Source organism: Polypterus senegalus, chromosome 5 (assembly GCF_016835505.1).
Source record: "Polypterus senegalus isolate Bchr_013 chromosome 5, ASM1683550v1, whole genome shotgun sequence".
Classification (NCBI taxonomy): Eukaryota; Metazoa; Chordata; class Cladistia; order Polypteriformes; family Polypteridae; genus Polypterus; species Polypterus senegalus.
Window position 1 is genome coordinate 145,423,881 of NC_053158.1, and position 16,245 is coordinate 145,440,125.

Below are 16,245 nucleotides of genomic sequence, written 5' to 3' on the forward strand. Positions count from 1 at the left end.
GTACTTATAAGTACAAAACGTTCTACAAGGAGCACTTGATGGACTGACTGAGTGCATTTATAGTTCTTGGGATGAAACTGTTTCTGAACCGCGATGAAAGGCTCTGAAGCATTTGTCGTATGAGAGCAGTTCAATAGACAGCATGGCTGAGGCAGCATGTGCTAGATTCTGTATACCGATAATTCTCTTTCCAGTCACCTGCTGTAGAGCTGTGATTACCCAGTCAGATACAGTGATATAAATACTCCAGTGGTGGAGTGAGAGTAATATGAAAAAAGATGATCCGTTGTGGCAACCCCTAACGGGAGCAGCTGAAAGAAGAAGAAGAAGGTGCAGTGAGAGGAACAACGCTAAAGCAGCTATTCTGTGGACCATTATATTGTTATAGGTTTGTAGCCGCCGATGTATAAGGCGAAGTCAGGCACGGGTAAGATGCATGTGAAAGAAATCTCTCAGTCCAAAAGTTCGTTTTAAAAATATTTAGTGAAAGTTAAAAGCAAATAATCCATACAAGAATAAAAAGAAAAATAGTTACACACACAAATTAAAGGCAAAAAAAAAAGAAAAAATGTATCTTCTATAAACTTAGCTTTTCTTAAGAAGCTTTAGTTTTTTCTATACTTAAAGGTTATTTATTTCTTCTTCTGTATGCTTTAAACATACGGTTCTACTCTTAAATCTTTTATTTTACGTGTTACTTCACACTCAAAAGGCCCGTTGGCACATAGACATGCGCCCAGGCACGGTCACGTGCGCAAGCAACGTGAACACAAACAAGGACACGGTTAAAAAACCGTATGCCTCTGTACCTTATACAAGGTGAGGCTAGACACTAACTTGAGAACATTGTTTACTCAAAATTATTAAGAAATGACAGGAAAATACCAACTCAATTCTATTCACGGGGGTTATAGGAACCTCTCATGTTTTATGCATTATCATAGACTTGCAGCATTTGAGGCTATGCGCATGAATTTAATGTCTTCCTGTGACATTTCCTCTTTTTCTTCACAGTCGTGTTCTGGAAAGTCTATATTGTATTGCTTGAGCAACATTTGTTCTACTTCCTTTATTGTTACACAATTGACTGAACATCTTTTTTCACTTTCGTTGTCTGACTCCTTTGTATAGCAAGTAACAGTCCATCTGAGAACTGTTCTCGTTGCAAAAGGTCCACCTCCTTCGCTATGTATGATTTCCCATGGCTCCAAGAGTTTACGAGAGTCTGTACCTATTATTAAACCTACTTCTGCGTTTATTTGGGGTAGGTGTACATCTTTAAGGTAAGGGCATTTCATAATATCTTCTTGAGTAGGAATTTTATCTTTATTTCCAGGTATAACAGTTGCTGTACGTACCTCTGGTAAGTCATAAAACGTATTTTCTTCTAACCCACAGACTTGTAACTCTGTTAAGATTTTACATTTTAATGGTTTTTCTAGATTATTTAGAGTGTTGATATACAGATGCGATTTTCTCACTAAGAGGTTTAATTGTTCTCTTAAGCTCTCTGTGCAAAATGTGGCTGTGCTACATGGGTCTATTAGAGCATATGTTGCAACATATTTTTCATTCCCTTTGGATTTGACTTTAACTGGGACCGCAGCTATGACACTATGTCCGACCCCGTTTGCCATACAAAACTCTTTCGGTGTTATGGGCGCATTCGTAGAAGAAGTGCTTTTCGGTTTCGATTTAGAGCTCTCTTCTTTATTTATATGTAAAATAGCTGGATGAAAATGAGAGCATATGCTACATTTAATTTTTTCTTCACAATTTTTGCTAAGATGTCCTTGTTTTAGACATTTAAAGCATAAGCCTTTGGATTTCAAAAAGTCAATTTTACCTTCATAAGTTAATTTCTGAATTGCGTTGCAGTCATTAAGATCATGCCTTTTGTCACAGAAAAAACAGTGCTTACCGTGTATATGCTCAGTTGTCTCCTTTTTATTTTCCTTTTCAACAGTAGTGGCAAAATTTGAGACGAAGTTGTCTTTTCTCATTCTGCCTTTCGCAGGATATTTTTCATAATCAGTCTTTTCTATCTCCCTTTTGAAGGTATAGCTTGAATAGGAAGCACCGTACATTGGATCCAGGGAAGCTATGAGTCGATCCTCTAAGAAACTACATAAGTCAGCGAGACCTGGTCTTCTTCTTTCTTTGTTTCGATCTCTGTTGCTTTATTTTGCCAGAGCTCTCGTAGTTCTTGGGGAAGCTTCGATGACATAATGCGGATATTTAAATTGTTTTCGAATTCGTGTCCGTCCTTTAAGCCCGACATAACACTTTTACAATTACCAATGAAGAGCGTGTATGTCTTTAAGCTATCAATATCTCCTGATTTCAATTGTGGCCACTTCCTTACTTTCTTCATGTAAGCATCTCCTATATGAACATGGTTTCCGTAAAATTTTTCTAATATTCTTCTCGCGGTAAGTATGTGTTATTCAGAGCAATGTTTCTAGGTTCGCCTTTGGTGAATTGTACCAAATACTCTAGTTTGCTACCAGGATCACTCACTTCTTGGTTGATGATTCGATCAAATACTCTTATAAAGTTTATAAAAGTCAATGGATCGCCTTCAAATACTGGGATCTTTTTGTGGGGAACATTAGGCGTTTGTGTTTTGTTTTGTTGCTGTTTCTGTTGATCGTAACGTTGTTCATGATGCAATTGTTGAAGAAGCGCTTCATTTTGTTGCTGATAAGACGGTTGCTGGGTATTATTTTTACTTTCATTCGTATTTGTAAAGTTGTAACTGTTCGCATCTGACGACTTTGCAAATTTCACATCTGGTTTCTGACTCAGTCTATTTGGACTGCAATTGCGCTCTTTAAGTGCTTTTAATTTTGTGTCGGATTCTGCTATAGCTGCCCCCAATTCCAATTGATCTCTTTTAATTTTCAATTGAGCTTCTTCAGCTTCTCTTTTAGCTTTTATCTGAATTTCCTCAGCTTTTCTCTTAGCTTTTAAATGCATTTCTTCCATATCTAGAGCCTGTTGTTTTCTTTGGTTCTCCGCTTTAACCAACAGCACGGCGTGTGCTGCCTCTTGAGATCTGATGGTGCTCATAGAGGTCCCGGCTGAACTTGTACTACGTTTAGATTTTGCGGAGATTTGGGAGGCTTTGGCTGAATTTGCCGCCGAACTTATATGACTTTTACTTTGAATGGAAACTTGTGAGATACTATCTTCTAGGGAGACGTCAGGAAAGTCATTCGTAGTTCTGTAATCCTTGAATTGATTAGCCGAAAAGTCGGGCTGCTGGTTGAAGCTTATATTTTGACGTACTTCAAAAACCCATTCCATCGTATTTTCCGAAAATGTGCGAACGATTTCCATTTTAGCATCAAAGTCCTTTTGAAGCATTTTCCGTATATCTTCATTGCTCTGGAGGGTAAGAGTTTGTCACTTAACCTTTTATATTCCATTCTCTGGTTAAAGAATGAGTTCTCGATGATCGATTTTATAGATTTACAATTAAATTATTTTTTTTTAAATCCTTCACTGACTTCATCACATTAGATAATTGTTTGTATTTGTAGTCCATTTCGGATTGAAGTTTAGTTGTTAATGAATTGGACGGCTTTATGTCATCATCAAGATGATCCTCCATTAAAACATCCTGATCGTCGTGACTTCCACTCACACCACTGTTACTATCAATGGGGGTTCGAAATGTTCTCTGACTCCCAGACTCAGATGCCATGGCATTCACGGGCGTTGAAAATGCAGGCTTGCTTTCTTTTATAATCCAAGGCAATTTTAAAATTTCAGTCCTAGGCTGGTTCAGATCTTAACCAGGTTTCAAAACTTCAGGCAGGTTTTTTAACTTTAGTGTAGCCACCGATGTATAAGGCGAAGTCAGGCACGGGTAAGACGCGTGTCAAAGAAATCTCTCAGTCCAAAAGTTCGTTTTAAAAATATTTAGTGAAAGTTAAAAGCAAATAATCCATACAAGAATAAAAAGAAAAATAGTTACACACACAGAATAAAGAAAAAAATGTATCTTCTATAAACTTAGCTTTTCTTAAGAAGCTTTGGTTATTTCTATACTTAAAGGTTATTTATTTCTTCTTCTGTATGCTTTAAACATACAGTTCAACTCTTAAATCTTTTATTTTACGTGTTACTTCACACTCAAAAGGCCCGTTGGCACATAGACATGCGCCCAGGCACGGTCACGTGCGCAAGCACGAACGTGAACACAGACAAGGACACGGTTATAAAACCGTATGCCTCTGTACCTTATACAAGGTGAGGCTAGACACTAACTGGAGAACATTGTTAACTCAAAACTATTAAGAAATGACAGGAAAATACCAACTCAATTCTATTCACGGGGGTTTTGGGAACCTCCCATATTTTATGCATTATCATCTAGTAAATATTCATACATTTTATAAAACTAGGAAAATGGCTCTTACAAGGTTAATTACAATCAGATGTATTAAACTAATAAACAATATGCGGTTAATTTCAGTGTATTTATAAAGCTACGTCAGGGATGTGGATCTAAAAAAGAAAGGGAAAGCACTCTGGAATAGTAGCACTGCTTTGATGCTGAGTGCCGTCAGTTTACAAAACCGAGTGGAAAACTTGCGTACGCCAGGACTGGAGCTACTGTGAAAATGTGCGTGGCTTTATGCCAAGTTTAGGTTTTAAACATTGCAGGTTGAACGCAGAAACATTCGTACGCAACATTTTTGTGCGTACGCACCATTTACACATGAGGCCCCTGGTCACACTTGTAGGTATTATAACCTAAACGCAGTTAAAATATCCAGCTATGCCCCACAGATTTATTAAGAGTCTAGGAACTCTTGAAATTATTTTAAAAGGCTAAAAAGTTTAGTAATAAAATTATTAAAGTAGATCTTAACATTGAGAACCTTTATAATTTAAAGATAATAGTATAAAGGTTTCTTTAATTTTGCGGTGAGTAAACACACAATGAAAGGCAATTTTAAGAAAAACAACTTGTATTACACCAGACAATATAAAATCCACCAAAAATATGAGTAGATAACGATATAGAGAGAAAAATCAGGACTGAAAACCTTTCAAAAACAGAGCAAACAGTACACACTCTAAAGTTTGTTAAAACATAACAGTAGAGAATACAACCTTAGAGGGTGTGAAGTCCAAGCTGCATGCTATGTTACCAAAATGATTAGCCTTCACTCTCTTCGACGATTGCTTGTTTCCCAACAGAAGCCTTGCTAACTGGCCAAAACCCTGTTGGTGTCTCATCCTTATTGAGTGAGTGTTCTCTTTCACTTCTGGGTACCTTGTGTTGCTATGAAGATGTAGGCATGCCTCGCTTCTCGGCCTCTGGCTTCACGCTGTCCTCTCATGAGTTTTCCTTCTCTTGCTGGACCTGCAACCGGCATCTCTGGTGACACCATCTGCATTTCCTGCGTCTTTTCAGCCACATAACCTGCCTATGAGTCCTTGTGCTCTGTGGAAGTGATCTTGAAAGCATTCTCTCTATACTGTCTGCCCTCTCACACCATCCTCTGGCATTCCTCTGTCCCTTCTGCTTGCACTCACTCTCTTTGCAACATTTCAAAACCACCCACTGCCCAGAAGTATAAAACTAGTTCAGTTATTGCCTAGATCAGCACAACATTCGATTAAACAATGGTACATACCAATTTCCTTTGCTTAACATTGGTTAAACTATAGTATTTGCAGCTGCACTTGTTCAAATTTATCAATTTTCTGCAGCTTTTCTTTTGCTTCATAGGACAGTTCAATAGTGTGATATGCGTTCAAATAATTCCGCAGACCAAATATCTTTGTTTTAAAAACTTTGGTAAATTCAAAGCAAAACAATTCACACAAAAATAGAGAAACAATTGATACTAAAGAAAAGAAAAGCTCTTGTTTGAGAAAAGTTCTTTTTAAGGTGTATTTATCTTGTTTCATTTTTTTCTGTAAGTTTTGTCATACAGTAATATCATGCGTAGGACCTTCATATTAAAAATGATTAGAAACTGTATGCCAATATACTTTTTGCATACTGCAAACTCATCCAGTCTATGCTAGCAGTGATGCTATTTCCTAACTGGCTTAACTATCATTCTGTTATACAGATATAGCCAAGAAAGTTCTATTTAATGCTATTTCAGGATTATTCTAAGTGATTATAAGATACCAATATTCTATTGAAATTAAACAAACACTCAAGTGAATTTAACATTAACATTACTTTTGAAGATTGACTCTTACAGTATTATTGCCAACTATCAAGAAGTTCATATACCACTGTACAGTATGCTGATGAGAAACCAGTTTCCTCAGAACATGTTAATTTTCAAACCAAGTAAATAAAATAATAAGGAAGCAGGCAGTTGTGAATCACAATATTGTATGATGTTGAAATAACAATCAAAGCAATTGATCTTCAAAGTAGATGACTCATTTGCAAGACACGTAAATATCTATGCCCTATAGATAGCCATCAACAATAACCTGTGACAGAATGATTCAGGACATTTGCCTTTTCACTTACAGCATCACAGGGTGCCTATCATCCCTTCGTCTACTGTTTATTGCATTTCTCATTTACATGTTTTTTGTCTGCGGTGGGCTGGCGCCCTGCCTGGTGTTTGTTTCCTGCCTTGCGCCCTGTGTTGGCTGGGATTGGCTCTAGCAGAACCCCGTGACCCTGTATTTAGGATATAGCGGGTTGGATAATGGATGGATGCATGGATATTTTTTGTTTAAGAGAAAAAGAAAGCCATCCATTGTACATAAATGTTCCCCTCTGACAGCAGCAATATACTAGCAACTCTCCTTTAAAGGTGAGTGTATGCTAAATACCCCCAACCACTGGTTTTGGTTAATATGCTATTATTTCTACATAAAGTTCAGCTGCTAAAATGACCTGCCATATGCTGTATATATTATAACGATGGGATGAGAAAAAAGACTAGGTCAAACTTGCCAGGGAGAAGGAGAAAACACCAGTGACACCACCAGTGAGAAAACCAGTTTATGTAGAGTATCTACGTGAGTCCACATATAACAACAACAACAACATTTATTTCTATAGCACATTTTCATACAAAAAGTAGCTCAAAGTGCTTTACATAATGAAGAATAGAAAAATAAAAGACACAGTAAGAAAATAAAATAAGTCAACATTAATTAAAATAGAATAAGAGTAAGGTCCAATGGCCAGAGTGGACAGAAAAAACAAAACAAAAAAAAAACTCCAGACGGCTGGGGAAAAAAATAAAATCTGTAGGGATTCCAGACCATTAGACTTCCCAGTCCCCCTCATATAATGGGGGTTGCATGTCCTGTAGATATGTGGAGTGTCTTAACAGTGTTGCAGACAAGAACATCAGCAAAATGGCAGAAATCTAAAGCTTGGGCACATAAATGTAGTACTAGGACGGCAGGTCGAAAATAACCTAACAGAGTTGCCTGCTCCTTTGACCAGAAGGTGGTCATATTAACTACACGGAGGGTTGGGAGTAACATGTGGTCCAATGTAACAAGTACAGCCTGTGATGGTCTTGGTTGGCTCCATACTTCTCGGTTGCTTCTGGGGGCCTCTTGAACCTGGAACCATTGGTAGCCATAAACTGAGATGAGAGTGGCAAATGAGGACACACACACAATCATCAGGTCCTTAGTCTTTTCTCTAATTCTTTACCTGAGCCCATTACAGCTTCCTCAAGGTTTCCCCAGGTCACCTAATGGCTTGCTTAGTCAAAGACTCCAGCAGCTGCAGTTCTCCTTGCTGACCTGCTTCTTGGCTAACCCCATTTGCCAGACTGCTCAGAGTTTTTGTGTTCCTGTCTTCTATTCCACTCACTTGGTGTCCCTTGGCTCTCTGAGGAGGACTCCACCATCATTAAATCTACACTTCTTTTTTTTATTGAATTTATTAAAATCATATAACATTCCAACATTCCATACAATCAACACAAACTTAACAAAAATAAAATCAAATCAACCCCCACCCATGAGAAAGAGAGGAAGGCCAACAACAAGAGCAAAACTGTTTAGAGTAGTAAAGAGAGAAAGGGGTCTTTTCCTCCAGTATAAATGCTTATTCTAAAATGTTATTAATTAGGTCCTGCCAGGTTTAAAAAAAAAAAAGTTTTGGGCAGATCCTCTAAGTGAAAATTAGATTTTTTCCAATTTCAAATAGTATATAACATCAGTTACTCGATCATGAAAAAGGTGCCTTAGAATTCTTCTAGTTGAGCAAGACAGGTCTACGTGCCAATAGTGAAGTAAAGGCAATTACAGTTTGCTTGTTTGTCCTTCTCCACTTTAAGACCCTCTGTGAGCCCACAAAACACAGCTGTTAATGGATTGGAAGGGATTGTGACAAAAAGGCTGTCTGAAAGGCATTTAAAGATTTTTGTCCAGAATGATGTTAATTTGGAACACACCCAAAACATGTGACCTAGTGAAGCTGGAGCTCGACTGTAACATTTGCAGGTAGGATCTTGCCCATGTAACATCTTGGACAATTTCAAATGAGACAGATGTGCTCGATAAAAGATTTTAAGTTGAGTAATTTAACATTTTGCACATATGGCGCTAGAATGAATAATCTGTGTGGCTGCCTTCCACTCCATCTCTGAAATGGGTTTTTATATATTATAGAAATGCTGTCTGAGTCCCCAAGACTGTTCAATATCTCTTCTGGAATAGAAACAGGTGGGAGGTGAGGAAAACTGGGAAGATTTCGTTTAGCAAAGTTTCTAATTTGCAGATAATGGGAGACTACATTTGGAGTATAATTGTTCATAGGATGCAAAGACATTATTTATTTACAAATCTTTAAATGATTTAATCCCATACATTTTACAAACATTAAAAACTGTGTAAGTTCAAAAGGGTGGAAAAAGGAGGTTATCATGAAGAGGAACCACAGATAAAATATTCTCTAACTTAAAGTGCTTCCTACGGTGGTTTCATATTCTGAGTAAATAAGGGACAAATGGGTTGCTATATTGGCGATACCTTGTATTTACTGGTGTATAAAGCAAGGAATATAAAGAAGTACTGCAGAATTTCATTTCTATTGTAGACCAGGCTAGTGTGTGTTCATCTGTTTGTGTCCATATCCGGGTTTGTTTAGCTTATATGTTTGCTGTCCAGTAATAAAACTGAACATTAGGCAGAGCCGTGCTGCCTTCTGAAATAGGTTATTGTAGGGTCACCTTTTGAATGCATGGATTGTTCGAATTCCAAATAAATGAGGTTATGATTAAATCTAATTTCTTAACAAAAAGATTTGTTAATGTAGATGGGTAATGTTTTGAAACAAGAACAGAAGCTTAGGGAGGATATTCACCTTGACACTGTTAATTCTCCCTGCTTAAGTAAGATGGAGGATAGACTATCTATGCATATCTTGTTTCATTTTATCTATGCAAACACCAACATTTTGTTGTAAAAGATCTTTATATTTACTTGTGATGTTGACCCCTAGGTATTTAAACTGATCTGCAATAATAAAAAGGAAGGTGTCCAATCTAATGTTGTTTGCTAGAGAATTCACTGGAAAGAGCACTCTTTTGTTCAAATTAATTTTCTTATATCTTTTGAAATTCTGCTAGTGTTGTTAGGGCTGTAGGCACAGAATTTTAAAACTTATTCTTCCAATAAATCAGTGTTGATGGTCTACCCCTAGAATGCCAATGTTTCTCTATTCCGTAGGGCTAATGACCACTCTGTCCCCCCCTCTCTTTCTTTGGGCACCAGACTCTGTGCTCACTAATGGTCTTCTGTTGTTCTCATTTGATCTGTTTCTCCTCTGTCTCTGATCTGTTTTCATCTTGACCCCTTCCTTTTACCATGCAGGCTCCTCTTGTACTGCCTGGTTAGGTGTAGGTGCTATCCTCCTGCCACTCCGAGGTGTGAATGAGGCACCTGACTGACCCGCTGGCATTAACACCATTCATTGATAACATATATACTTTGTTTTCCCAATCCTACACCAAGTATTACTGGTAAACATTTTAGTGGAAAAAAAATTGGAAAGCTTATTGATAAAGGTTCTAAATCCTATAGCTATGAACTTAACTTCAAATATACAGTATGACTGATATCAATGACAAATGGGGCCAAATTAAAAAAACTAAATGTTTATTTTATGCAAATTTAATATAGCACAATGATGATCTCTGAAAGAACACAACATTACAAAAGAAATGTAACAATAACTAAAACTAAACCCTGTTGCCTCTCTGGGCCTTCACATAGAGGTTTGCACCCCTGTACACTGGGCACTTGTTAACAACAACATCAACGACAACATTTATTTATATAGGACATTTTCATACAAATAATACAGCTCAAAGTGCTTTACATGATGAAGAAAGAGAAAAAAGACAAAATAAATAAGAATTAAAATAAGGGAACACTAATCAACATAAAATAAAATTAAGGTCCGATGGCCAGGAAGACAAAAAAACAAAAAACTCCAGACGGAGTTACCTTCATCTCTCTCAATTCCCTTAAATTCTTTTTTGCCACTGGAATCCTCACTTCTAGACTCCAAGAACATCTGTATGTTGGCTGGAAGGAGCATTTACGCCATGGAACTATCTCTAGAAATATCACTGTAGCCTCCAGGGTGGCGAACACCTGCTTAGAGCTCTATCAAGAAAATCCAGTTGTCCTTGAAGACTCGACTGTTAGCTCACATCCCAACTTCTACTTAACACCCATGTGGAGTTGTAACTAACAATAGGGGTCAAGGTATAATGCATTTTATTTCCCTGATGGTACTAACCACACTTAATAAATTTGAATCTTCCAAGCATGTTCTAAAGTCTCTGTCTCCTGGAATAGAAACTTCATTGGTACACCTCACAAAATTAAGAGCTTCTTCTTTTGCTGTCATGGCCATTTTGTCTTTGAACTATAGTGCTTCCTGATTCCAGTCTTTACTTGGCATCCTTCTACAGCGTCATCAGAACTGCCAATTTCAAAAGGTGATAGTACAAAGTATTCAATGAAGGCTTAAGACCAAATACATAAAGAATTACATCTTGAAAACCAAACGTGTGCTCACTTTATCCACTTTGGATTGAATGGCTAGACAGTACAACACGTATGCCTCAGTCAGTCCTAGTGGTCTATCTAATACTACTACAGCTAACACAATTTTGCATTCTGACCTGGTTGAGATGACAAGGTTGTGTTCTGCTAAACTGCCTATTATGACTTCTGTTTGCTTCCATTACATTTTTCGAACCAGCTGTTGAGGGTGATAATGGATTTTTCTTTCATAGCTGAAATAAACAATGAGAATTCAACAAGTAAAATAATCAGGCTAAAACATACTTTACTGTCTTTATTTATTGTAAACATGCCAAATGCACAATGAATCCTTAGCTAAGGTTCAAAACAAGGTAAGCTATTCCATTGTAAAGAACAGCAGAATGATGGGGAGCATAGCAAGAAAAATACACATCCTTGACAAGATGTTTGATGCTATGTCATGGCCGATGACACTCTCTAAAGTAACTATAAATCTCTCAAGTCATTAGTAGCCAACAAATTGTTCCTCTGCAATGGTTCATAGTCCCTCAAAAAGTCTTGGGAAGTACAGCCTGTGTGAGAGTAGAGGTACCTCAGAAGTGCTTTCCAGTGGGCTAACCTGACAATAGAAACACTCCTAGAAGTAGCTTTATTAGGACATCTCATCTCCTCTGCCAGCTAGGATTGAAGTCAGAGCAGGAGCAGAGACATTGGCTTGCCAGCCAGATAGGATGAGGAGACCAGTGTTGAAAAGGGAGTGTATTCCATTTAAGAGCTGGATGGTTCACCCAGGTGTAATTAGATAGGCCTAGCACGGCATAGTGTTTGTTGTTTAGATTACAGTCTGTGTTGCTTTGATCCTTAAATTTTACCCTCATTAGTTATTTGATTTTATCTTATATATAAATGTCTACACGTGGAAGTGTGTGTGTGTCTGTGTAGCCCGGAAGTGACAGGTGGAGTCAGAGTAAGGGTTCCACCTCTGAGGAAACACACTCACTGAGCCACTAATACAGAAGCGAGGCAAACACATAGACAAAATGGTATATCCCTTTTACTTTTTCTCCTGTCACTAGTACACAAGCGATGCGAGCACGTCGGCAAAACGAAACCTCCTAGGAGAGAGATGCCCAGAGTAGTTCCTTTTAATTACCTGGCATTTATACATTTAAATTTTTTTCAGATGATTTCAATAGTTTCTAGGACCTCGGGCTTTTTACAACATGGGCTTACACAGCTAGTACTGTACAAAGTATAATAAACTACTTTTCTAACCAAAGACTGAACTGGGAGGTGCCTTTCTGGGACTGGGGATTGCTTCAGAGTATGCCATCTTATCACACAGCATAGAGATTGTATTGACCATTTGCATCTCTTACTGGTATGGGGACTGTACTGTCTTTACTCTTCTCTTTATGATTTTAAATATCAGAAGCGAATGGCACAAGTTTTTTTTTGCATCAACTGTAAAACTACTTAGGATGCCTCAAAATGAAACACAAACCTAGTTCCTGCTTTTATGTTCACCTATCTACTCCAGTTTGTATACTGTCCTAACTACTCCACCAATGACGTCATTGCCACTGTACTCCACCTGAGCCTGGCCCATCTAGAGGATAGGTGCACATATGTGTGGATGCTATTCTTTGACTTCAGTTCTGCATTCCTCAGCATTTCACAGACAAGCTTGTCTTATTGGGCCTCGACACCCTCTTCTGCATCTGGGGCCTCATGTATAAATGGTGCGTACGCACAGAAATGTTGCATAAGAACTATTTCATGTTCAAATCGCGATGTATAAAACTTACACTTGGCGTAAAGCCACGCACTTTTCCACAGTACCTCATACCTTGTCGTACACAAGTTCTCCACTCGGTTTTGCAGACTGGTGGCACCCAGCGTCAAAGCAATGCTACTGTTCCTGTGTGGTTACTCCTTATTTTCCTGATGTGGCTTTATAAATACACTGAAACTAACCGCATATTGTTTATTAGTGTAATGCATCTGATTGTAATTAACTTGTAACAATATAAAGGTCCAGGGAATAGCCATAGTAATCCAAATGCCATAACTGCTCTAGCGTTGTTACTCTCACTGCACCTTCTTCTTCTTTCAGCTGCTCCCGTTAGGTGTTGCCACAGTGGATGATCTTTTTCCATATTACTCTCACTGCACAACTTGGAGTATTTATATCACTGTATCTGAGTGTGAATCACAGCAGCAGCTGATCGGAAAAAGAATTATCGGGATACAACAAGGACACGCTGTCTCAGCCACGGCAAAACATTTTTCAAAGACTTTCCTGTACGGACCTCGCGGTTCAGAAACAGTTTCATCTCAAGAACTATAAACGCACTCAATCAATTGCTCCTTGTAGAACTGTTTGTACATATAAGTACAATTACCTCACTGTAAACTTGCACTACAGTTATAATATTGCACAACCTGAGCCACTTTATAAAGCGCTTATTTACATTTGATGACGATATCATTTTTAAGATGAAATGCAGCAAAATATGTTTATTATATTATACAGGTAAAAGTTTAACTCATTTAAATAATCCATATTCTTCACAGGGACTGGCGTGAAGGATAGAATAATTAAACATGTACTAAGAAGATATTTCAACATTCCTTAAGCGTTTTGAAGAATCGGCACTCTAAGCTTACAGTTGGCTTAACATTTATTACAGAGCTGATTGTGTGGCGATTGATTACTTGGAGAAAGAAAAGCAAGGATTGCAGGGGTGGCCACGCCAATATACTGTATATTGAATATAAAACAGAAAGGGAATAACGGCACAGCTAAAAACGCAGCGGCAAATTTCGACAAAAGTTAACGCTTGTGTCATGAGCACGAGGCGGCTATGCAGTGTCCATAGCGGACGTGGCCGTCCACCATACATAAGATACCATATCGACATTGGCGGATGAAGGGGCCACCACTTTTTTTTCTGCCTAGAGCCGCCCATCGGTACTGCTGCAATAAATAATTTCATTGACTGCGCTGTGAAACCCATATTTAATAACGTGCTTTAACTCCTCCTCCATGAAAATGATATCACTTATACATCTCATTATTTTACTTATTCAGAGAGCTGTAATATCACAAATGTAATGGATTCTGTGTCCAGTCGGAGGAAGAGAGCCGGTTTAAGAAGCAAGTAGTGATTCACACACTTAGAGCACATAGAAGATCACATGCAAAACAAAGCATTTAACGTGCTACTTTAATTACGATGTGATTTGAGAAACTGGTTAATTAAACAATTTTAAGGCGCGTTTATGATGTTCTACTTTAATGACAAAATAAACTACGCGATTAAAGTGGAAATTTCGAGATTAAAGTTGACATTTCGTGCTTTCATGTCTGTACCCTAATAAGCTTTCATATGACACTCAGATGGTGGGGAACGACTCGCCTTTTCACAGCAACTTTGATATCTGAGCTTTCAAGTTTCTCCAACACGCTATGTCACTCGATCAACTTCCTTTTTTTGATTATACCACAGTTTATTTGAACAAATAGTATGTTTTCCTTTGCCTCCACTTGGTATTCGCTGAAATTCTTATATTTTCCCCTGTGCTTTTCCCATTGTCTTTTCACAGAAGGCTGAGCTTAAGGGCGATTTATATTGATTTGCATATTCAAACAGGCGTAGTTCTGGGAGGAGTTGGGGTGGGACATAAGGCGCGTGCACGAGCGTTAGTTATCACGCTGACCAGGATTTATGTAGCGGAAGAACGTGGAAGTTGGATGCGCACAGATTCCTGCATTTGGAATTTTCTGTGTGTAAGCACATTTAGCCTTTTGTGCTTACGCCATGTTATAGTCGAACTCTACGACGGCGTTATACATGAGGCCCCTGGATATTACAGATTTTGACAGACAGAGTCATTTAGAGTAAGAAATAATACATCAAATAACATCTTTCAGAGTAATGGTGTAGGCCAAGGCTGTGTCTTGAGGCTTTTAATTTTCACCCTGAAGACCCATGACTGTTGTGCCAGGTATAGCACAAAGCACATCATGCAGTTTGTGACCAATACAACAGTGATATGCCTCATCAGTGGTGATGGTTTACAGAGAGGAGGTCAGACAACTTGTGGACTGGTGTAAGAACAACAAACTTTCCCTGAATGTTTTAAAAACAAAAAAGATCACTGTAGATTTCAGAAACAACCATGCCATCCACCGTCCCCCCATTGTGTATTCAAACCTACATTTTAGTTCCTATGTGTAATACTTTACATTTAGTGACATTTCTGCCACAATCTGCCCAAGTCTGTATGCTATCCAAGTCCTTCTGTAATGAAATAACATTCCAAATTATCTGCTAATCCACCTATCTTGGATCAGCACACTTCACCAACTTGTTTCTTATATTCCTATCTAAATCATTTATATATATTAAAAATAGCACCAGCCCTAGCACTGACCCCTGTGGAACACCACTCTTAACATCGTCCAATTCTGATGAAGTTCCTCGCACCATCACCCTCTGCTTCCTGTGTCTGAGCCAATTCTGCACCTATCTAAAACATCACCCTGAACACCCACTTCTTTTAGTTTGATGCTCAACCTATCATGTGGCACCTTATCAAATGCTTTCTGAAAGTCAAGATAAATAATATCATATGCTCCACTTTGATCGTATCCTTTTGTTGCCTCCTCATAGAATTTCAGCATGTTAGTAAAACATGTCCTCCCTCTTCTGAACCCGTGCTGACTGTTCAGAATAACTCCTGTCCTTGCCATGTGTTGCTCAATCTTATCCTTAATAATTCCTTCCATTAATTTTCCTTTGATGCATGTTAAACTTACTGGCCTATAGTTGCTTGGATCTGCGCTGTCACCCTTTTTATATAATGGGATCATATTTGCCATTTTCCAGTCCTTCAGAATCTCTCCAGTGAGTAGTGACTTCCTAAAAATATGTGTCAAGGCTTTATATATATATACTCACTAGACTCCTTAAGAACTCGAGGGTAAATATTATCTGGTCCTGGTGATTTGCTTGATTTCAGCTTATTTAATCTGAGCAGCACTTCTCCCTCTACAATTTCCAAATCCTCAGTATCTCCATAGTAGTCGCATTTACCTCAGGGAGGTTTTCTACTCGCTCACTTGTGAACACCTCAGCCTCCCTGATATATTTTTAATGGTTGCTCTCATGTTCTCATACACTCTATGATTCACTTTGCAGTTATTAGTCTTATATG